General features: G+C 43.3%; 1 protein-coding gene across 11 annotated transcripts in view; it reads left to right on the forward strand.

The window, feature by feature from the left end:
- CHST11 (carbohydrate sulfotransferase 11) overlaps positions 1–22934 on the forward strand; it is a 280383-nt gene that overhangs the window by 41264 nt on the left and 216185 nt on the right. The window contains exon 4 of one of the 11 annotated variants that reach the window (XR_005583681.1): positions 10596–10722. The exons of 8 other annotated variants lie outside the window; for them this stretch is intronic. The gene's annotated coding sequence lies outside the window, so the exon portion shown is untranslated. Of the gene's footprint in view, positions 1–500; positions 577–10595; positions 10723–21449; positions 21506–22934 lie in introns of those variants that run through there. 2 more of the 11 variants (XR_005583680.1, XM_039484692.1) reach the window with 2 other exon arrangements.

Raw genomic sequence — 22934 nt, forward strand, 5'->3', positions numbered from 1 at the left:
GGTGTAACTAGACCAGCAAAACCCTCTTAGTGTAAATAGTTATGCCAGAAAAAAGTGCTTTTGCTGCTCTGTCTTATAGTGATTTGGCAAGTGGAAGAAACTATGCTGGCAAAAGCTCTCTTTGTCTGGCATGACTGCATCTGCACTAGGGCTTGGGCATCAAAGCTATTTCATTTAAAAAAAAAATTGTACCCCGGACGAGTGAAACCATTTAAGCGTAGACTTGACCTGAGGAAATTGATCTCATAGTACCATTTTGCTACTGATTCTGTAATACTATGTGCATTACCATGCCAGGCATGATAGATAACTTAACCATAAGTTAAAACATTCCTGATACGGGAAGACAGGTTGGTGTAAAATCCCTGCAGTTTTGCTAGTTCAGCTTTTATTGCAAGTTAAGAGCAAAAGTCTCCAGTCCAGGTTACACTTGCTGATGTCAGACAGGTAATATAAATGAAGTACGTTATGAGTGAAAGACTTGACTGATGCTTTTACAGATTCTCCCATTCTTCTAGCTGTGCCCACTAGATCTGCCTGTCTGGCTCGTTTTAGATGTTGGTGCTTTCTAAGCGGATGAGCTCAACAAGACAAATTCTTAACGTGCCTTGTTGCTAATGCGTCTTTTACCAGCTGAAAACAACACAAATTAAATTGGGTATTGTGGAAAAATCTTTCAGTTTATTGGCCTTCAGCAGAAACACAATTATACTTCAGGTAATGCCATTCCAAGATGTGAAATTGATCATTATAATTGCAACTAATGAGACTAATGCAGGACATTTTGGCCTCATTCCTGAAAATGCAGCTGAAAAACTCTCTGCAAGTATGCAGTCCCACTGCATGTGGGGAGAGTTACTCACATGAGTAAGTGTGTACAGGATAGAGGCCTTTGTTTGTAAAGCAGGATCTGATATTTAGGACAAATGAAGTGCACAAAGTGCTGCCCAAAGACAAGATATTTATGAATCCTTATCATACCCCCCTCGGCCCCTGAAATTTAAATATCTAAGCCCTTTCCGCTGTCAGATGTACACACTGGGAAATGTGGCTTTATGATGGGTACTGACTGATCATCTATGGCAGAGCTGCTCCAGAATCAAAGACCATAAGACTTGCCATATTGAGGAGGATGAGGTTTCCATTTATTTTGATAGCTGGTGTCTGACAGTGACTAGTGCCAGATGTGCCAGTGGAAGGTGCAAGAAGCCTTGAAGTTGGGAATTGGACAGCTGGGGAAGAATTGGTTAGAAAAGAAGCTTCCGAGCCCTACTCCTCCCCTATCAGTTAGCAGTTGGCTTCTTCCCAGAAGCTTGAAGAACTTTGCTCTGAGTGTCTTGACGTTGCTGTTACTGGATTGCCAGTATATTATAGTTGATTCAGTATTGATTAAATGTTCCCAATTAACACTCTGAAATGTGATAGGTTCCTGTCCCAAGATTCTGTCTCATAGAGCTGGAAGGGACCCTGAAAGGTTATTGAGTCCAGCCCTCTGCCTTCACTAACAGGACCAAGTACCGATTTTGCCCCATATCCCTCAGTGGCCCCCTCAAGGATTGAATTCACAACCCTGGGTTTAGCAGGCCAATGCACAAACCACTGAGCTATCCCTCTCCCAATCAGGTCAAGTATTATCAGAATTACTGCTTTCAGAGTCCCATAGGGCACAGCAATGGCAACATTCTCACTCCGGGAAGACCTTTTGTAACTGTAATTTTTTTTATTACTACAATGATTAGTCCAATAAGTAAAACAAGTCAAGTGAGATATTACAGTGTTCTAAGAGTGACCCGCACCATTACACTCTACTCACTCTATCCTTGGGGAGCGCTCTAAGGGTCGAGATGGAGCCTAGTCTGACTCTGGTATGCTGATGAAGAACTCCAATGACTGTACCTGAGACCAGATGTTTTATAGGCCTTGGTGTCCCTCATGCACATGCATGCATAGCTCTTTCCTCCTCTACCATATCTTAACTTCCTCACCCTCAAAATGTCAGGGCACCCTTATCCTATAGGTTAGTATATTAATTAAGTCATATGCATCAATTGAATTACGACGGTTACCTGCAGTTAGGCATCTGCTGCTATTCCCCTCCAAAAATATTGTAAACTGGTACAGACTGTGGTCACCTGTCATTTGTCTTCAACACCTGTGATCATTACAAAATAATAAACAAAGACTTGTGCCATCTTGTGACTTAAGGTCACTGTTAGTTTACTTACCTGATAGCCTGAGCTGGAGCAGTTGCTGAATAACTGCTTAAGCGATTCTTATAGGTCTAGGCCTATAGATCACTTGCATCTCTGCCGTCAGTCCCTTACCCTTTCATCCTTGAATTCCAACTAGGATTATTACATGGCTACAATTTGAACATTCAAGATGGACCACTTCATATGTTCAATTATTGCCTAAAAATACACGGAGATTTTTTTAAACTTCCTTGCTGAAAATAGCAGGGTTGTGTCCTGTTTGTCTTCTCTTGTAGCTCTAGGCATTTGTAAATGCTATATAGTTACACAGCAAACTGGAAAAATGTAGATCTGCCATCCTAAAGTGATGGCATATAGAAACTGTTCTACAGCCACATCAAACACTGTGTATGTGGAAATTAAAGGAGCTGCTTTTGAGCAGAGAACTGATGTTTACACATCTAGCTTATGTAGTAGCATTTTTCATTCTCCATCTGTTCTTGTGCCCCTGGGCAAGTGGGTTTACCATTTTTAGTAACTAACCTTCCCCCCCTCCAAAAAAAAAAGGCACCCCCCCAAAAAAACCCCCATATTTTTAAATGCAGAGAGTCAGAGGTGGATTCTCCTTTATCGTCCTCTTTCAGAGGCTCAATAAGCAAGGAGTTTAGTGGAGAAGAGCCTGGCTCAGGGAAGGCAGAAAGTTTTCATCAGCTGTCTTCCTGGTCTATATTTATTTTATTTTATTTGTCTGTTGGGAATTCTGTCCCTTCCTCCCTCTCCTGTATTAAACAGTTATCAGCTTGATCCCTTCCTGTCGCTTCTGTAGTTTGTTCTTGTGTCCAAGCAATGCAAGAATTCATACACACGAAAGAGTTATTCATGTCATATGGTCACGTTCTGCAAGCAAATTATTCTATATTCTTTTTATGCATCCATGGCTAAACTGTGGCTTTTATCCACTACCATTTGGAGGGGCAGGTGATAAGGTGCATGTCTCACTGCTGCTCTCTGGGGTATTGGGTCTGTCTGTTAAACCAGGGCTGTTGTTACACCCACTGCTGGGTGGAATATGAGCTCTGGCCCAGATGGGACCAGCTCTGTCAACTAGTGGGGAGGAAGGCAGTGCTACAGCCAGTGATGAGCTGCCAAAATCTTAACAACCGGTTCCCTATAAAAAGTTCTGATTTAAGGGGGGGAGGGGCCAGGGAGAGATCGTCGTGGGGCCAGAGGCCCCTGCAGGGCCTGGGCCAATTGCCCCACTTGCCGCCTCCCCTCTCCTCTGGCCAGCCCTGGAGCTTGCAGCAGCTCCCCCTGCCCCCACCTTGCTGGGCCATTCAAAAAGTGGCAGCAGGACAACTCCAGAGCTCAGCTGAGCTGCCAAGCTGATGCCGGCTGCTGGCCACGCTGCAGCTGGGGGGAAGCGGGGGAAGGGTCGGGGCAGCCTCAGCCTCCCCAGCTGGGAATCCTGGGAGCAACAGGATGGTCCGGCCTGCAGACCAGAGTTCTTTGCCCACCCCCTGGCCCTTTAACAACCGGTTCTCCACGGAGGTCTAATTTTAGCAACCGGTTCTTGAGAACCTGTGGGAACCTGCTCCAGCTCACCACTGGCTACAGCCCTGTCGTCATCTCTGCTCCTGGCAGGGGGCCTCGGAACACCACAACACTTCCCCCTGTGGCCAATGTGCTCCAGCTAAATTAAGCTGGAGCAAAGTGGCCAAAATATAGGGGTGGATTTCCCTCCTGAGCAACTTGCCCAAGGCCTGACAGGAAGCCTGTGGCAGAGGTGGGAACTGAAACCACTTCTGCAGTATCCCCAATCCTGTGCTTCAAGCACAAAACCATCCTTCCTCCTGTGGTTAGCACCCCCCGACTACTGATGTTGCCTGAAAACTACGTGTTTGATTGAAACACTCCAGGCTTGATAGGTTGAACAGACCTTTTTGTGAATCTGAAGCAAATTAATACTGAGACCAATCTGTACTTTAGTTTGTGATTAAGCTAGAGCCATAAATTATTAACATAGCAGCTGGGTTTTTCTTGCTCTTGCTCGTTTTTGGACCAAAAGGGTTTTCACTTCCTGGCCAGAATTTCACAGTGGTTGATGTGTTCCTTACGAGTTTATGAGATCAGTTGGTTTTGGCTTGGTTTCCATTTATTTTTTATATTGGGGGAACTTATGTTTGTAACTCCATATATCTTACTTGAAAGCAGTGAGTGAAGCTGATTCATCAGCTTTTGAAAAAAGGGAAATTTTTTTTGAAGGGCATCGCACATATCTTTGTGCTTATAAAAGAATATAAAGGTGAAGAACATTGGACAATGGGAAGGAATGCATTGTGCAAATGATCTTTTCTAGAAACATGTCATCAACTGCATAGCTTCAGGTTTTCTCTGAGAATAAGGTATTCTCATTAATCTGCTGTGTTTTTAGAATGTCTCATTTTTGGCAGCTAAATGTTGAGATGCTTGAGAAGCACACATGGGTGACCTTGTCCTGAAACATCAGGGTCAATGTCCAGCTGTTAAAGCTGGTGGTAAACACTGTATGTGGAATGGTTGCTTCTGCAGAGCTGAGGAAGCAAAGTTTGTTGGCATAATCCAATGAGTTGCCTGATGCTGTCATTGTCATGGAAGTGGGTAAAACCCTGATTTATGTGAGGGAATTAGGAAAGAGATGACAGTAAGGAGGTGTGTTAGCTCCCCGCATCCCCTTTAAGGAAGAGTGGAAACAGATTCCTTGGTAGAAGCTAAATAGTAGTAGTCTCCTTAGAATAAATGCACTACAGTTGTGACTGCTGTCCTCTAGATGAAGATGTATGTCCCTGGAACATACAGTGAAGTAAATTCTGCCCTAATGTGCAGTCACGTGGTTCCTATTGAAGTTACTTGGTGAGGTATGTGTTCATCTAAGGGTAGAATCTGATCCATTGACATACCTACTAGGATTTTCATTTCATATTTTAAAAACACCAAACTAGGTATTAATTTTTCCTCAGTGCTAATATTTGCTATATTAACAGTATTATGTTTTAAAGGGAAACGGTCAGATTGTTTAAGAATTTAGATATTAAAAATTACAAGATGCAATGTAATATAAATGCTTTCATTAAATAAATGTACATGTTTACACTAAAGATCTTAAGAGTGGGTACAGTAAGGACTTTGGATAATGGTGCAAAACACAAGGTTAAAGTATGAGTGTCATATTTCTCTAATATTCTTCAAATTTTTCTGCTTAATCAGCCCCAAATTTTTTATTTTGATTTTATTTGTATGTCGGGTTCACCCACTGAACTATCAAGTTCACTGTCAACAGATTCCATTGGGTGTATTAGGATACTATACAGAGAAGTTGTGTAATCTTTAATAATTTGTATTTTTATGTCCTTTCACTTAACTTATTAACTAATTAGGATACACAGTAATCCAATACCCTCTGCTTGGAGTGTTGGCTGTCTACCAGACTTTTCTTTCTATTAGTCCCAATCTTAATGTTGGATTATCAGTGTTAACAAATGCTTCAAATAAAATTTGGAGGCCATAGTACAAAGAGATTAAATATGTTTATTTCTAGTGGTAAGAACAAGTTCCACATTGCTCACAATAAATCACGTCATAAAGGAAATAATTAACCTCCATATTATGCACAGTTAAGTATACCTGACCAGTCCCCACTTCACTTCACAATATCTTACTACGTATTGTTTGTATGTTACCATTTACTTTCTGCTTCTCTCTGAATCTTCAAGTTTTGGCTGAAATGCTGGCTAAACTCTATTGTTCTGGCACCTGACCTCTTTCTTTTCTCTTCTCTTTTTTTCTTTCTTTAAAGGACTATATTTACAGTGGCAGTTGCACGTGTTCTAGGGATGACATTCACCCCTGTGCAGAGAGCCAGAAAACACCTTGTTAACCACTAACACCCCCTGTTACTGAGTGGGACGTAAGGCGTGCCCAGAGCTTGCATTGGCCCACAGAACAGAGATGGATTCCATTCTGTGGGAATTGTAATCTGATTTCCCGCCCTCTCCCCCTACCCCATTTAAAACCCTGATTCTGATAATTAAACCATGTCCATCTTGCTCTTTCAAGAGGAAGTTTTAGTTGTTTTAAATTGCTTTAAACATACAAATGGTTATTTCACTAATAAAACTTGAGTTGTTTTGATCTTTAAAATTGTCTGATCTCCATAGATAAGTGGGTTGCGGTGAACTTCATAGAATTAATTGTATTTTGGGACTTTGGTTACATCTTGTACTGGTGGGAGCTTTTCACTCTTAGCAGTTGTGATGCTTCCAAGAACCACAATGGCCTTGTTTGTCAGGATTGACCGATCAGATTGGATAAAAATCAGAACTAACACAAGTCTTCGAGTTTAAATATTTTTTGGATATCTCTTCCCCCACCCTCATTTCATGTTCATAGCCTCTGTATTTCTGGTTTGAGGAGAGAAACAGAAGAAGCAACATACTGGAATATGGGCAGCTCTCAAGCTATTTTCAGTTTATCCAAAAGCAGGAAGCACCAAAACTTTTTGGAGGAGAGTCTGTTTGAGAGTCTTACCTAGTGGGGCTGGTCCAAAAATGGGATGTGGTGGTGGTGGTGCTTGGGTTTTTTGCAAAAAGATGTCTCCTACTTTTGTCTACACCACTGCTAGTCTATATGATGTGCCATCATCTGCCCTGGCAATGAAAAGTACTTGCCTAGGAGGCAACTGCAGTCTACTGAAGATATTAGCTCTGTCATGTCAAAGGAAGGTGAGCAGCAAAAGTAGATATCTGTAACCCCTGTAAAGAAGAGACTGCTTGTTGTTCATCATCCTGTAGCATAAAAAAAGATTCCACCCAAGGTGCATGGAGGCCTGCCTCAGGATAGCTATCCCTGGAAACTAGAAATGGGCTGAGGATATGGGGTTCAGAAGCTTAGGCTGGAATTTGGGGTTCTGGCTGAAGACCAAATCAGGACTAGGGTGAACTCTGAAATCTTGCAGGGTGATTTGGGCACAGAATGCTAGAAATCAGGAACCTGCATGTGGTTTTGCAAGATTTATGTCCTCTTTTTAGAGTGGGAACTGCTGGAGATAGGTTGCTCATGTGAGGGGTTTTTTTTGGCCATCTTGGGTAACATCTGAAATAGATCCAGAAAATAGGTCTTGGTTGTTTTGGACCTAACCCCAAAACAGACCTGTAGGTTTGGATCTGGGGATTCAAGTCTGAATCCCAGGTCCCTAGAAATTTTGGGGGTCAGATTTGAGGTTCTAGCTAAAGCAGATATCTACACAAATGGTCCTTTTCAGTGAATTGTTTTAAAACCCCCAGTATGTGTCTTAGATGTAAAAAGACAGCCAGTAAAGATAAAAGGGGATGTATATCTGTAAGCACTACAACAAGAGGCCTTAATGGAATAGGAAGTGAGCGACGTTCGACAGAGAATTCTTGCAACAGTGGAAGATTGGCAGGAGCTGGGTGTGTGGGTCAGAAGAGAACAGTTTGAACAAGAGGGATATTTAATTTCAAGTAGTAGCAGTTATAAGTAAGGCTAGCCTGCATATTCTCAATACGTAAGAAGTGTGTTATGATAGAATTAATTGGCACTTGTGAGGAGACTGCAGATGTGAATTTAAGAGAAGAACAGGAGATGTAAAAGGGGAGTGTTTTGGCAGAAACTGAAGGATATGGTACCTTGTCGCCAGAACTGGGTAACAGCTAATTTAGCTAGTAAATGCTCAAGGAGCACCCAATACAGAACCTCTTAAATGTTGTTGTTCAGAAACAAATCTGTTTGTAGACTCTGGGTAAAACTATAAAATTTTTAAATGCCGAAGTCACTCAGGAGCTTTTGGAAATGTTTACCCTAGATCATTTTCTCTCTCCTTCTCTTGCTCTTTTATAATTAATATATTGTCATATTTATGTCTACAACACTATGTACAGAGTGTGCATAGTGTTTGCTGTACAGATGGGTCCCTGCCCTGGAGAGTTCCGCGTTAGGGGCTGATCCTATGAGATGCTCGCCTTCATTTTCAATTAAGTCCATTGACCTCAGTGGAAGTTGAGCGAGTCCAGTCAGAATGGAGTCCTTACTTATTCTAACAAAGTTATCGTCTCCTTTGAAGCTTTACGCTGGCTGTATAACTAGAGGCGTACAACAAAGCATGTTGCATGTTGGTTAATTAGAGAGTAAGGATTGTTTATAAATTTCAGGGTAAGGAACAGCTGTGGGTGAAAGATTGATTTTTCTCTCTCTCCCCCCGTATTCTTGGCAGGCTCAAATAGCCCAGGAAACATTTTGAGTGACCCAAATTATACCAGCGCTTCCATGATTCATGCGAACTGTGTGTTCTTGGAGGGGTGGGGGTGGGAGGGAGAAGAGAGCGAGTTCACAGAAGTGGCCCTAGTAAATTGAGGAGAGTCCTGGAATTATGTAGGTTATGCAAAGATGTTGGCCATGAGCTCAGTGCAGCTGAAATGGGGAAACAATGATCACCTTTACATCTCCCCCGATCCTGGTGAAGGTTGGGGGTAGGAAGCTGGAGGCCAAACCCACTCCTGGCTCAAGTTGGATCAGCTACAGAGCTCTTTAGCTTGCACCAGCTAGAACAGCGTCCTAGGGAATGTTCTGCAATCCAGAGATTGTTGGAGTGCACTTCACATTTCTTAAGCTCCATCTTATGCTCTCTCTGCATTACTCGCAACACATCCCATGTGGTGACAGTAGGGAATTTTCATCATCCCCTTCAGGTCAGGCTAAAGGTCCCTTTGCATTTCTCCAGAAGTACAAAGGAACCTTACCAGGGGCCAAGGATTGGGCCATTTTGTATGTTGTATTGTTTAATAGCTAAAATATTTGAGTGTTTTGTTGCAACATGACATCAAAAGCTTTTATTAGTTAATTAAGCAAGTCTCCCTTCTTTCCTCTGTCTTTATTCCACTTTTATTCCTTGACACATATCTTGCTGCATCTTTTCCTCAGCCTTTTTTTTTGTCTTTTTCCTGCATAGTACTTTTTCTTCAATATTTATTATTCTTCCCGTTCTCTACCCTCCTTCCCCTACTCTGATCTGTATTCACCTCACTCTGCCTGGTCTGTTCTTGTTCACAGTGCTGTAGCCATGTTGGTCCCAGGATATTAGAGAGACAAGGTGGGTGAGGTAATAGCTTTTTATTGGACCAACTTCTTGGCCTTTTCTTAGGCAGAAGAAACTGACCATTGCTCAGCCAAGTGGCACTGGGCTGCTATGACAGTAGTATTAGGCCAATCCAGCAGCCTGTGGAAGTCACCAGCCTGCCATGGGAAAATGCCTAGTTGCCTGGCAGTCTAGTCACTTCTGATTTCACTCTTTCTCTACCCAGTAGGCCAAATCATGGGTGCTCTCTTGTTGATGTCAGTGGTGTCAGAAGGATATAACCTTGACAGAATATGGCCTGTTGCTTGAGTATTTGGAGAAATTTGACAACTTCATACTCCCCTTCTCCCCCCATGCTTGTAATAGACAAGTGTGTTAGGCTCCGGGATGGCCATTGGTTTTCCTCTCTACTATCTAGCTACGTGAATTTGAAAGAAATACACTGAGCTGTCAGGACAAATGATGAACACTTTTAAAACCCTTCATTTACTGGCCTCCTGTGTTGGATGTGTGTTCTGTTGCTAGGCTCAGCAGAAGTTAAGCTAGGAGCAGGAGCGCCGCCAGCTTTTTTGGCGCCCTAGGTGGTGGAAGGTCCCGCCCCTGAAATGGCACTCCCAACAGAGGCGGCGGACGGTCCCGCCCCCGAAATACCACCGACGACCGGGGCGGCCACCGCCCCTCAAATCCTAATGGGTTGCGCCGGCCCTGGCTAGGAGCTATGCTAGTGAAAGTCACATTGTGATGCAATGTAATCTATGCTGAACCCATTCTCTGAAGAAACATATGAACTTGCATTCAAGACTCCTCTTTACATTGAATACTTAATTGCCAAAGTGCCAAATGTTTACATGTTTAAATGTTTACATATTTATCACAAATAGAACAGATGTCGTGTTGATGAAATTTAAATTAGCATTGGGTTAGATGGCTAATGGTGCTGATGAGGTCCAGACAGTAAGTCCTAGGAGTTGTAAAATTAATGAGTACATATAGGTACTGAGAGTATTTAGGGATTATTAGATTAGGGTCTGATGTGAGAAATGCTTACACGTGTGTAAATTTACTCTTCTGCGTAATCTCTTGCATTATGTTTTAAATCACTAGTATGTAATATCTAAGTATAAGTAAAGTAAATTACATTGAACAGTGTTGTGATGAAGAACTAAAATACAATGCAAGTTAATTTTGTTGTTGGGTCTTACAAATAATTCCCGCATCTGATACAGCAGAGAACTAAGTAAAATAGTTCATTATTTTGTACTTTATCTTTTATACAGGATCAACAGGATGCTGGACATGTATACTGCTCTGTGGCAGTGATTCTCAAACTTTGGACCACATCAGATTAAGTTCTGCATGTGGACCTCTCTTGTTTCCAAATTTCATGCCTGCCTCGTAGTATCTATAGTGTATAGGACAAAGTTCAGGAAAGAAGATGAAAATAAACTCTTCAATGTGATGGCTGTGGGTGCTTGGTTAAGAACATGCCTGTTTGTATTTGAACTGATCATTTCCTCTCCATGGGTGTAAGATTTTACATACTAGTACTAAATCTACCCTTGTTTCCTGCCATTCTCATTGCTGTGATCCCTCTGAGTCACTTTGCGGTTTGGTTCTTGTGTGCATTTGCTGCTGCATCTGTTTTGGTGGTGTTTGCAAGTTTGATCATAGTTGAGCTTAAAACAAAAAGTAGTACTTGACAAAGAAAGGTGTTAGACAGCCACACGGTATGTGGAGCGGTGCATAGTATTGTTGGGTTTTGTTAGAGAACCCTCCACAAACCCTTGAAGCCCTAAAAGAGTCCTAGATGGTGCAGTCACAGCCTGGCCTTGTCCCACTTTCTGGATGAACAACAATTTGTAGTGACAGGTTTCAGAGTGAGTGGATCGAACCCATGTGCTTTTGGATCCCATATGTTTCTAAGCCCCTGATTCTGGATAGTGACTCTGTCAGGTGTACTCCCAGGTGCACACCCTATGTCTGACACCCATCTTGGGCAGTGGACTCCTCAGTTCAGCCACCCCACACCCCAGAACCAGTGCCTCAGCCCTCCTGAGTTCCCCACTTCCCCCCCCCCCCCTTGGGAGACAACATGGCAGGAAAGCAAGGAACTCCAGGCTTAGCAAAGGAGTTTCTTGTCTACAAACACGTTAGTCAGAACAGAGTTACAGATCTGTGGCAAACACAATCTACCGGTCTGATCTCACTCTGGAAATTCTTGGGTGTGGCCTGACTTTTTAGGAACTGTAGCTCTTCCTGCCTGCTTGTCCCGGTCTCCTTCCTTCTGATGTTTGTGTCAGCATCTTTTGCTTAGAGAAGCTCCATTTTTAAAAACATACTCTGTCCCTTGCTTCCCATGGGTTGCAAGCTGGGTGGTGGTCCAGGCTTCCACCCTTCTCTGCTATCTGTTAGCTTTTTCAAAGTCAATGGCTCTGCTGGTGGAAAACCCATTGTTCCGGTAGAGAAGAGTCATTCACTGTTGATGGCCTCTGATGGCTCTGCCACAGCTTCTCAGACATAGTCCACTAGGTGTCAAACCCTGCTACAAAATGAATATTCTAATCCACAGTAGAGATTGTGGATCACAAACGGCATTCCCCAAACAAAATGGCTTTCGTAATTTGACACAAGCATCTCTCCAAACTGTCCCAGGTGCTACAACTAAAGATATGTCTGTACTTTGAGTTGGGGGTGTGATTCCCAGCTCAAGGAGACTTATTCGCCCTCATTCTGATTGAACTAGCATGGTAAAAACAGTGTAGCTGTGGAGGTGTGAGTGCCAGGTGGGGCTGGCTGCCCTGAGTGTGCGCCCATCTGAGACACTAGGTAAATACTCAGGTTTGCCAACTTTGTAATATTTAAAAACTGGACACTCCAGGAGGAGTGCTGGAACTTTTCCTGCCCTGCCTCTTCCTCCCGAGGCCCCACCTCCATTTGCTCCTCCTCCTTCCCCTCTCCCATAGGTTCTCTTTGCTTTTCCCCTCTTCCCACTCTCTCCCCTTTGCCTGGGTTTGGATAATCTTGCTGGTAGAGATGGGGGTGGGAGCTGCAGCTGCCCGATGCAGGTAGGAGGTGGCTGTGACTGAGTAGGGGCTGGCACAGGTGATGACCTCACGTCTCCCGGCCTCCCTTGGCTGCAGTAACCGGACTTCGGGTGTCTGGTCAGCAGATCTTACCTAACACTGTCAGGTCCCTTTTTCGACTAGACTTTCTGGTTTAAAAACTGGACACCCTAATTCAAGTACACTCGTGCCACTGTGGCTACATTCTATCTTTAGCATGCTAGCTGGATGAGTGCAAGTATATGTCCTTGAGCTGGGAATCACTCCCCCAGCTTGAGGTGTAGACCTACTTCTTGTTTGGGCATCACTGCTAAAAGACTGATAGACACTTTCTCCTAGTTAAGGAAGCTGCTCTGTAGGTCACTTAGGATTGCACTGAGGAGTGCGGTCTTACCACTGCTCTGTGGCAAAGTCCTGTCCTATGATAGACTGAAGGCAAGGGAGTGTGTCCTTATGCTCATGGTATTGTGTGCTATGTCTATCAACTCTTGGAAACGGTGCATTATCTTACTTTAAAAAACCCCCAAACCTCATCTCCTAAATGATTTCTGAGAATAGCTTGTGGAATAAATGCTGTGTCATTTCTGCTTTACTTCTTGGCATGCAGTGCTAAGGCTGTTTCTTCAGGATGCTGCCCTCCAGGTCTATTGATTGCAGATTCCATTGGAAGATCCTTCATCCTTATGATGAATGCTTATAATAGTTGTTGGAGTCCAATCCTCCCCAGGATGGATTGTCAGTAGTAGAAAGGGACACTATGTACTGCTGAATCGAAAGCATAAACAGTGTATGTTTATGTATTTTAGGGAAGAGGTTTATTTTATTTAAAAAACAAACACACACCCTGGAAATGGATCCAGCTGGGCAGGTGACCACTCTGGCATTTGTGTTCTTTGGAGAACTAGTTATGTGCTTCCCACACAAGTAAAACTTCCATCAAAGCCAATGAGAGCTTTTCTTGAACAAGAATGGCAGGATTGGGTTAAAACATACAGGCAAAGAAACAGAATGCAACACAAAGGGTCTTTCCTTAGCATGCCCTGTTAGAACTATATCAGAACTCTCAAAACAGCAGGTAACTAATTTTTCAGCCTTTTATTTAATGGTTGTATTAAAAAAATGAGGGGAAAATACCTCCCTTTATATAAGTGTGTGTGTACATATGTGTGTTTATATACAGTATAAAAAAGCAAAACTAAATAACCCCCAGCCTAACCATCTGATAGCATATTGGGCCTACAGCTCCTTTACATGCTCTCCTATTGGTGTAACTTCTACAAAACTGCACAATTGTGGGAGTTTTCTGTACATGTCATATAGGGGAGAGAGGTATACTGGAGCCAGTAGCCTTGTGTGATTATACCAAAGGGCCCATCACAGTGATGGTCCCACCGTGCCAATTAATTTTGCAGCCTAAGCAGAGTGGAGAATGTATATATTGAGAAACAAGGATAGTACAGAGTTAATATGCATAAGGATTCATCCAATCCCATTGAAGTCAATGGAAACCTTTCTACTGAATTCACTAGAGTTTGGATTAGGGGCTTAATTGCCGGGGAGCAAACATTCTGATTCACATTTTAACAGCCTATTTAACACAATAGTGTTTCTGGGCCCACATCCATTCTGCATGGAAAGACAGGCACCTTTTAACTGTAAAGGTCTCCCCAGTCCTATTCCTTTGTATCCTACACCCTCAGATGACATCCTTGCATGAGAGTGGCTGTTGTTAAGGAGTCTTACTTTGTCACATTTATATTGGGCTCTTCTTGCGGTCTTGCAGGTGTTACTGGAGACTCGTGTCATTGATCAGCCACCACGATTAATAACCACAACCACAGTGTTCACATCTTGAGCCAATGAGCTATTGTTATGTTTTAGGCAGGAGCTCATTATAAAAGAGAGCAACCTAATAGCAAAGGGAGTGGAATGTATTTTGATATTACTGCTTTATGAGGCAATTCCGTTGAAATGTTGGGTCATTTGGATCTCGCACAATGTCAGTAGAGCTCTTAAAGGCTCCCTTTGAAATAAAAATACCAAAGTGCAGGCCACTTTTCTTTTTCCGGATTTAATAAATGAAAAAGATTTGGATTAGCCTGAAGGTAATAATTAATAAGAGTTATGTGAACTGAGGATCTGTGCATTATGTCATCCCCATGTAGTTTGAGAACCAACTACTTAACGGTGAAACTAATATGTGGGGAAATACAGGATGGGCAATAGGAAACAGTAACTTGTTTTTTCTCACAGATGAGAGCACACTTTTTTTTAATATCGGTCTTGCTACTCTGTCTAAACTTAAGGATGTTTTCCAGGCATATGGGAATTCTCAGGTACAAGAATAGAGAGAGCTTGCTATTTGATCCAAGGAATATTATACTGCCCTCCAAAGAGGCTGCATGGGAGAGGATAGAACACTGGGCTGACAGTCAGGGGACTTTTGTTCTAATCCCTGCTTTGCTACTAACCTGCTGCTGTGTGACCTTGGACAAGCCATGCCACCTTTACTCTCTCTGTTTCCACCTCCATTCTGTCTTGCCTATTTACATTAAATTCTTTGGGGCTGGGACAGCCTCTTACTATTTGTATGCGCAGAGCCTAGTCTCATGGGACCTGGGTCTGTGTCTTTGTGTCTTGCTAATTTGGAATACAGTAGAACTCTGTCCACCAAAAACTGGTGGAACAAAACTGTTGCTGAACCAAAGCTTAGCATACGTGGTGGTCTTCACTGCATCTTGTTCACCCAAACCTGGATTATATTCTTGTTTAATGTTTATTGAGATTGTGCTAAGAGGCCCCAATCAGACTGGCTTCCCATTGTGCTAGACCCCATACGTGCATAAGGAAAAGATGGCCCTTGCCCCAAGTATTTACAATCTGAGTGTTGCCATGTTATCCCTGTTCATATTGAAGGCATATGCTGGCTGGCTTTCCCAAGGCTGACAGTGAAGGCGGAGCTGGCTGGCTCTTCCAAGGGCAGCCAGATGGAACTTAGGGAGGAAGCCTCTGCTCTACATTTCCCAAGCCAAAAGCACTACGAAGAGCTGTGGATTTCCAAAAAGAATTCAGTGAAAAGAATGACAACCTCCTTTGCATACCAGGTTTCTTTAAAAGGATTTGAACTACTTGATGTAAGTCACCAGGCCTCTTCCGCAGTGCTGGCTTTAAGTAAGATGGCCTATGTCCTTTTGTGGCTGGCCACCAATTCTTTGCTCTGCTCCAATGTGCAGCAAATAGAGAATTTTAACTAATTCAGACCCTTCTAAGCTGCTAGTCTGCAAAACTGGCTGGCATACTTGGTAGTTTCAACCCCAAGTGTTCAAAAATCATTAGTTAAACCGCCCCCCCCAAAATCATGGTTGGCTTAACAATCATGAGTTTTTTTTAAAAAAAAATTAGTTAAGTTCTGGTTCTGTATATTTGCCTTCTGGTGTCTGAGCCTCTATACTGATGTCAAGTTTCCAACCTTTTCTCTGCAACCATGAGGGCTAGAAATGTACTTTTTAAAGTACACACAGATTTTCACATAATCATTTAACTGAAGGATCTGAACCCCTCCTCCCCTCTCCAAATACTGAGATTCACCATAAAATCTTGAGTTGGCAACCTTAATTTGTAGTCTAAATTGGAGCAACGGGGATTGCATCATTTTGTGTGCATGTACCTGAAATGAAAATGCAGTCTGCTTGCCTGTATTCCAGCCTTGGCATGCTATCAATCTATGCCACATCACTGCTAGCTTGTGGTGTGCCACAGCCCAAAAGCAGATGTGTGCCATGCATTCAGTTCTATAACATGCATGCCACAAAATACTCACTCTGGATAAGCAATCTGTTCTTTCTTTGGTCTTACACACACGATATTTAATTTTTTTAGGAAAACGTTACCCATTGTGCTCATCCTAAAAATCTGACCTTTTACAAGAAGCTGGCACGAGTCCATGGTCATTGCTGAAAATGGCCTTCTTTGGCCAAACCACAGCTCCTTTCTGGGCTCTGCCAGATATAGATATACACTGCAAAACAAAAAACAAACAAAAAAACCCAAACCCCAAACACCCGCATAGAAGGAGTCTTAGAGCCTGGGTCAGCTAAGACACCTGGGGTTCATGTTACAGGGCTAAAAATAGCAGTGTAGATGTTTCTAATCAGGCAGGAGCCCAGGCTCTGAGACCTGGCAAGAGGGAACAGTCTCAAAGCCTGGGCTCCAGCCTGAGTGGGGTCCTCTGCACGCTGCTATTTTTAGACCTGTAGCGCAAGCCCTGCATGTCAGTTGAGTCAATTGTCATGGACTTCAAGACTTTGTGGGGTTTTTTGTTTTGTTTTGTTTTGCTTTTTTGTTTTTGTTTGTTTGCAGTGTAGATGTACCCTGAGATGCAGAACATGCGTATGGACTTAACCACATTTTGGAGTATACCTGAATCTCAAAGCTCTTTTCAGAGGTCTGGTTGTAACAATAGGTTTCACCAGGACTTAAATTCAGCTGGAGCTATCCAGAGTGGAGCTCCAGTAAATATTTTCAACCCCCCTGGAGTTTATCTTCTTGATCTGGAAATTACATTGGGGGTCACACAAGAAGTCTATGGTAGAGCAGGGACTCGGACCTGGATCTGAGTCTAACCACCGGACTATCCTTCCCTTTTATGTGTCTATTTTATATACACCAAAGTAAACCTGATGGGTGGAATCAATCTAGTTGTCTTCTGTTTGTCACATTTCATGGACCTGCTGGCACTGGCAACCTATTTTTTTTAAAAAAGTGAATCTAGGGAGAAAAATGGAATCCCAGACCCAGTTGCTGAGCTGTGGTTAAGGGGAACAGAGTGCTGCTCAGGATGGGGTGTGCACAAAAGTGGCTTTGACACTTTTGGGTGCCCCCTGTTCTGGGTGGGTCCCCCAACATGAATTAGAGCCATTTGAGGGCTTGTTTTGGCTGCTAGTAACCTCCTGGGGTTGAAATTAGCAGGGCTGGACAGAAAACTGAGTTCCTGTCCTGCAAGAATTTTCATGCATTTGACTAATTTTCCTGTCCCAAATTAGGATTAAAAAATGGGGGAAAAAAATCCTGGTTTGGGTGGATCAGAACATTTTGTTTTGCTTTAGACTCTTTTTTTTTTCTTCCCCTCCTTTTAACATTTTTTAGTCTAAAATCACTAACATTTTGAAACAGTCATTTTGACTAGAAAAACCTAAACTTGTATTGAAAATGTCTTGAATTGGGAGATTTGGTGAGGTTGGCCCTGTTTTGCTAACACTTTTGGCTTCAACAAAACAGCAAAAAATCCCACCCCATTTTAGTCAAAAAAAATTCCTGACCATGCATCAGGGTACTCTGAGGCACAGGGAAGACCGGCTGTGTCCTTTGTCCCCTGGCTTTGCCTGCCAAGGCCAGCAGCTGGGAGAAGGGTTGATGATGGCCTGTATGTGCTTTGCTGCTGGAGGACCATCCTGTGCTGGTTTGTTTCTCCCATAGCTGGCCGTTAAGTCTTTAGGACTGTTTTGCTCCAGCATCATGGTACAAAGCAACTGCAATGCAGGGGACAATCTACCCCTCGACTTTTAACTCCATTGAAATAGGCTGGCCTAGACAGAGGAAGCTTTGAGAAGGCTAGAGTGGAAAATAGTGAATACTTTGCTGAAGAATAGGAACTGTCCCTTTTCAACAGGAATGAGGAGCACGGATGCTGGTCCTGTACCTTCTAACAAATCAGGATTTCTAACTGGAACAACTTTTCCACTTGATCAGAACAGACTGCAAGGTAAAATAGCGTAGGTTGATTTCATTCAGGGTGTGAAGGCTGATGCGCTGCTTCTGATTAGGTGCTGAAGTGGAACAGTTCCTGAACTGTGACTGCTTATTGGCACAGTAAAGATGAGTCTTGGCTATGAAACCGCTTTCCCTTCCTACTCCATAGGGCTCTGGTTCTCAGACTGGAGTGCCTCAACCTATTTTCTAGATCATTAACTTTCTTTCATGATATGAATAGGGTATTTTCCCACCTTACAAAACAAAGTGTTTGTGCAATAAAGATAGATGATCCTTACTTGCAGTAATTTTCTTGTCCACTTCATCCAGACAGAATTTTGTTTTAAAATCAATAGCTGATTTATTTAAGGTTTGCAATGTGATATTGACGTTTTAGTACTTTTATAACTCCATGGTTATTACGTCAGGCTAGTTCTGACAAAGTTAAATGTTTTTCAGTTTGTTTTTTCATATATAAACCTTGCATCATTTCACTAATCCTGATTTTTTTCTTAAGGGCTTTTGTTTGTTTATTTAGAAATTAACAGCTCCCACCCACAAAACTCACCTAGGAGTTGGTTTTCTTTTAAACACATATCAGTATAAGATCTTCTTTGTTTCAGGTGCAGCTTTTATCCATTTTAATTTGTAATTGCCATTGAAAAACTTAACCCTCTTTTTTTTTTTTTTTAAATCTCCAGAGAAAAGTACATCCAAAATAATAGCTGTTGGAAATACAATAATACATAATACATGTGGGGTCAAATTTTTCAAAAGCGATTTGGGCCAGATTTTGATGTGTTCAGCACCAAGAACTGGAGCCATATTTTTCAAAATGCTCAGCTCCTGTTTAGGTCTCCCTCCCCCAAAAGGATCAGATTCTCAAAAGAGTGCAACTCCTAACATGATGAGTTTATTTTTACAATCTGACCACTTATTTTGAGGCCTACATAGGAGCTGAGCTCTCTTGAAAATCTGGCCTAGATTGGGTGTGTTGAGCACTTTTGAAAATTGTGTCCTTAGAGTCTCTTCCATCTGAGGATCTCAAGGAACTTTTCACAATAACCTTGCGAAATAGGAAATAGTACTGGCTCCATTTTACAGATTGACAAACAGAGGCACAAAGTAACTTGCTCATCTTCAGATAGTAACAGGCACAGAAAGCTGAGAAGAGGACCCAGGATTCTGTTCTAACCAATAGGAACCAAACATGTAGTGAAATGATGTCTGTGTCTTTTAAAAACAAACAAACAAACAAAAAACCCGGCACCAGTCCCCCAGATCCTCAATGTGACAAACATGTGTCTTCTTTCTGACACCCTCTCCACTAAGCTCTGCTCCATGCACAGTCTGACCAAATGGGGTGTGTAGCAAAGGGAGCGCAGTTTCTCCTTGTAATTATTTTTGAGCCATGTTCAAGAAATAACGCCAAGGTTGAAATCCTACAGAGCAGTAAACCTACAGTTTGAACATTTATCCATTTTTAATTGCTTCTTTAAATAGCGGGAGGGTGAAGTGAGTGACTGCCATGTAGTGTCATTGCTCGCAGTGCTGGAGGCAGAAAAGTCCCTTTGTAATGGGAGACAGGAAGGAGACCTGAATGACTCATAGAATCATTTTCAGTTGACAGCATCTACTCTGGGGCATAAAGGAGAAATTAAAAATGACATTGCATTACACCATGGTCTGTGCTAGACTCATAGACTTTAAAGCCAGAAGGGACCAGCATGATCATCTGGTCTGACCTCCTGCACATCACAGGCCACAGAACCTCACTCACCTACTTCTGTAACAGACCCATAACCTCTGGCTGAGTTACTGAAGTCCTCCAATCATGATTTCAAGACTTCCAGTTACAGAGAATCCACCATTTACTCTAGTTCAAAGCAGCAAATGACCCATGCTCCACACTGCAGAGAAAGGTGAAAAACCCCGCAGTCTCTGCCAATCTGACCTTCCTAACACCAAATGTGGCGATAAATTAGACTCTGAGCATGTGGGATAACATCATTCACTCGGGGATTTAGTAAACTTTAATCCACTTCATAGTCACATCTTTAGTTAATTTGGGTTAACTTTTCTGGATGCCCCTGTGTAGACAAGCCCTGAGATTCTCACATAATCATTTGTCTCCAGGAGCTGGAGCTTTAAATGAGACTCATGGTGAAATAAGGAGAGTTGGCAACACTAATTAGCTTATAGGTATATAATACCTCTCTACATACAGAGAGGAGCAGTGGAAGTAGGGTGACTAGATGTCCCTATTTTATAAGGACAGTCCTGATATTTGGGAATTTCCTTCTATAGGTGCCTATTACCTCCCACCCCCTGTCCCGATTTTTCACACTTGCTGTCTGGTCACCTTGATACTTTAGAGTACTGCCTGCTGCATTAGCTGGGCCCTGTGTGGTGGCCAACAGAGCTTCAGATGAGTATTTTGTTTGGTTTTCTTCTCCCTGTCACCTTCCTCTTCTGGAGTGCACCTGCACAGGAGCCAGGCAGAGTGTTGCCATCAGATGTTAGTGATGACAGAGTTAGATGTGCATGCATTGGGGGAGAGGAAATGGCCTCAGTCAATTAGTTAACTACTGTGATGATGAGAGAACCTGAAAAGGGTTGGAGGTTTGCTTGCAAAAAACTTAGCTGAGATTTTTACCCAAACCAGAATTACTCAGAATTCCCAGTAACTTGATGGGAAGACCATGCATAGAATAAGTTCAGGTACTTAGTCTAGAAGTTGGGCTGGAAATCTTGCAGAAACTGGCTTTTTTTTGGGTGAGATTTTGAGCAATTCCTGGTTCTGGCTAGGGTGGAAATAGCATGAAACTAACCTTCGCTGCCTGACTCCATAGACCTCCGGTTCCTATGGCCATATCACCCAATGGGCATAGCCTTAATGTGTGTTCTGACATACACAGTAAGTTGCATTTTGGTGGGTTGATCTGGGACCAGTTGTCTGTGGCATATGGCCTATCGATGAGTGCAGCTGTGACTGAGAGATGGTGAGGCAGAAGGAGCGTGTGGTAGCTAGCAGTCTGCAGTGGGGACAGAGATAAGATTGATATTGCTATGGGCAGAATCCACAGCTGACATGGATGATTACTGAGGAGGTTTTGTAATTAGTTTCACTGGGTGTGGGTGTGTGACGACAAGAGAAGGTGAAGACCATGAGCAAATGATAAGCCAAATTCTAGGTCCTGCTCACAACCCAAGCAAATGTGATGTGTGCAAAGGAGTTCCTGCTGGGTACGGGTGCTGTATCTACCTGTGCCACTGTGGCTTGGCCTGTGGAGCCATACATTGTCAGCTCTGGGAGTCTCTGGGAGACTTAAAGGGGCAGTCACGAAGAATGTAGCAGAGGGGTTGACCCCACAAAGGTACTTTAAGAAAAAACTTCACGCATTCATGCATGCATTTCGGGTACTCCACTGAAGTCCACCTCTGTCCCTTGCTGAGGGCATTCCCCCAGGATTAATGCAACTCTTTGCAGGCCTTCTCCACAGTGAGAGGGGAGCAAAGATCTGCAGATGGCTGCTTAGGAGGGGGAACTCATTTGCACGACTTCCCTACCCACCCTTAGTTAAAAGGCATTGAACCCCAGTTCCATCCTTGACCTATTTAAAACTGGTTGTTGTCCCAGTACCTAGCCAGTTTATGTGGTACTATGTAGACTCTCTGCTCTTCACTACTGTGGAGCTAGTGATTGGGACTTATTATATAGAAATTGGGGTTCCATTGTTCTAGCATCATACCAAATGCATAGTCAGAGACAGTCCTGGACCCAAAGAGCTTAGTCTAAGTAGTAAAGATAGAAGAGGCTGAGAGAGGAAATAAGCATAGAGAAAGTGACCTGCCCAAGGGGATGCAGCAGATCAGTGCCAATCAGGAATAGAACCCAGGTTTCCTGAGGCCTTGTCTACACTACAAGACTATTTCGAATCAACTTAGTTCGAATTTGTGGATTCGACCTTATGAAGTCGAATTTGTGTATCCATACTGAATACACTAATTCGAATTTCGGAGTCCACATTCACGGGGCCAGCGTCGACTTTGGAAGCGGTGCACTGTGGGAAGCTATCCCACAGTTCCCGCACTCCCCGCTGCACATTGGAATGCTGGGTAGAGCCCCCAATGCCTGCTGGGGGGGAGAAATGTGTCGAGGGTGGTTTTGGGTAAGTGTCGTCATTGAACCGTCAATCACAACCTCCCTCCCTCCGTGAAAGCGCCTGCGGGCAATCTGTTCGTGCACTCTTCTGGTCAGTGACAGCGCGGACGCCACAGCACTGCAAGCATGGAGCCCGCTGCGATCATCGCCGTTTTCTCCTCCTCGCACTTTATCATCCACCTCTTCCACAGTCAGCTGCTGAGAAATTGGGCTACTTTTCAATGGTGCTGCAAGCACTGGGGGACCATAGGGGACGTTTTACAAACATCAACGTCGGGTGGCCGGGCAAGGTTCATGATGCGTGTGTTTTCAGGAACTGTGGGCTGCTCTCAGACGCCTGCAGGAAGGTAGTTTCTTCCCGGACCACGAAATAACTGTTGTGGATGTGCAGATGCCTATAGTCATCCTCGGGGACCCAGCCTGCCCGCTAATGCACTTGCTCATGAAGCCCTATACAGGCGCCTGGGACAGCGACAAGGAACTCTTGAAATACCAGCGAGCAGCGTGACCTGTGACTGTTCAGTTTCTTTACAGAGAAGCTGAACCTGCCCCTGTTTCTTTACCCACTGACTGTTGACTCTCCTCTTCGGTTACATACCCCGTTCACCCCGTTACCCCCACTTCCAGCACACGTGTAAAAA

Source organism: Mauremys reevesii, linkage group 1 (assembly GCF_016161935.1).
Source record: "Mauremys reevesii isolate NIE-2019 linkage group 1, ASM1616193v1, whole genome shotgun sequence".
NCBI classification, from domain to species: Eukaryota; Metazoa; Chordata; order Testudines; family Geoemydidae; genus Mauremys; species Mauremys reevesii.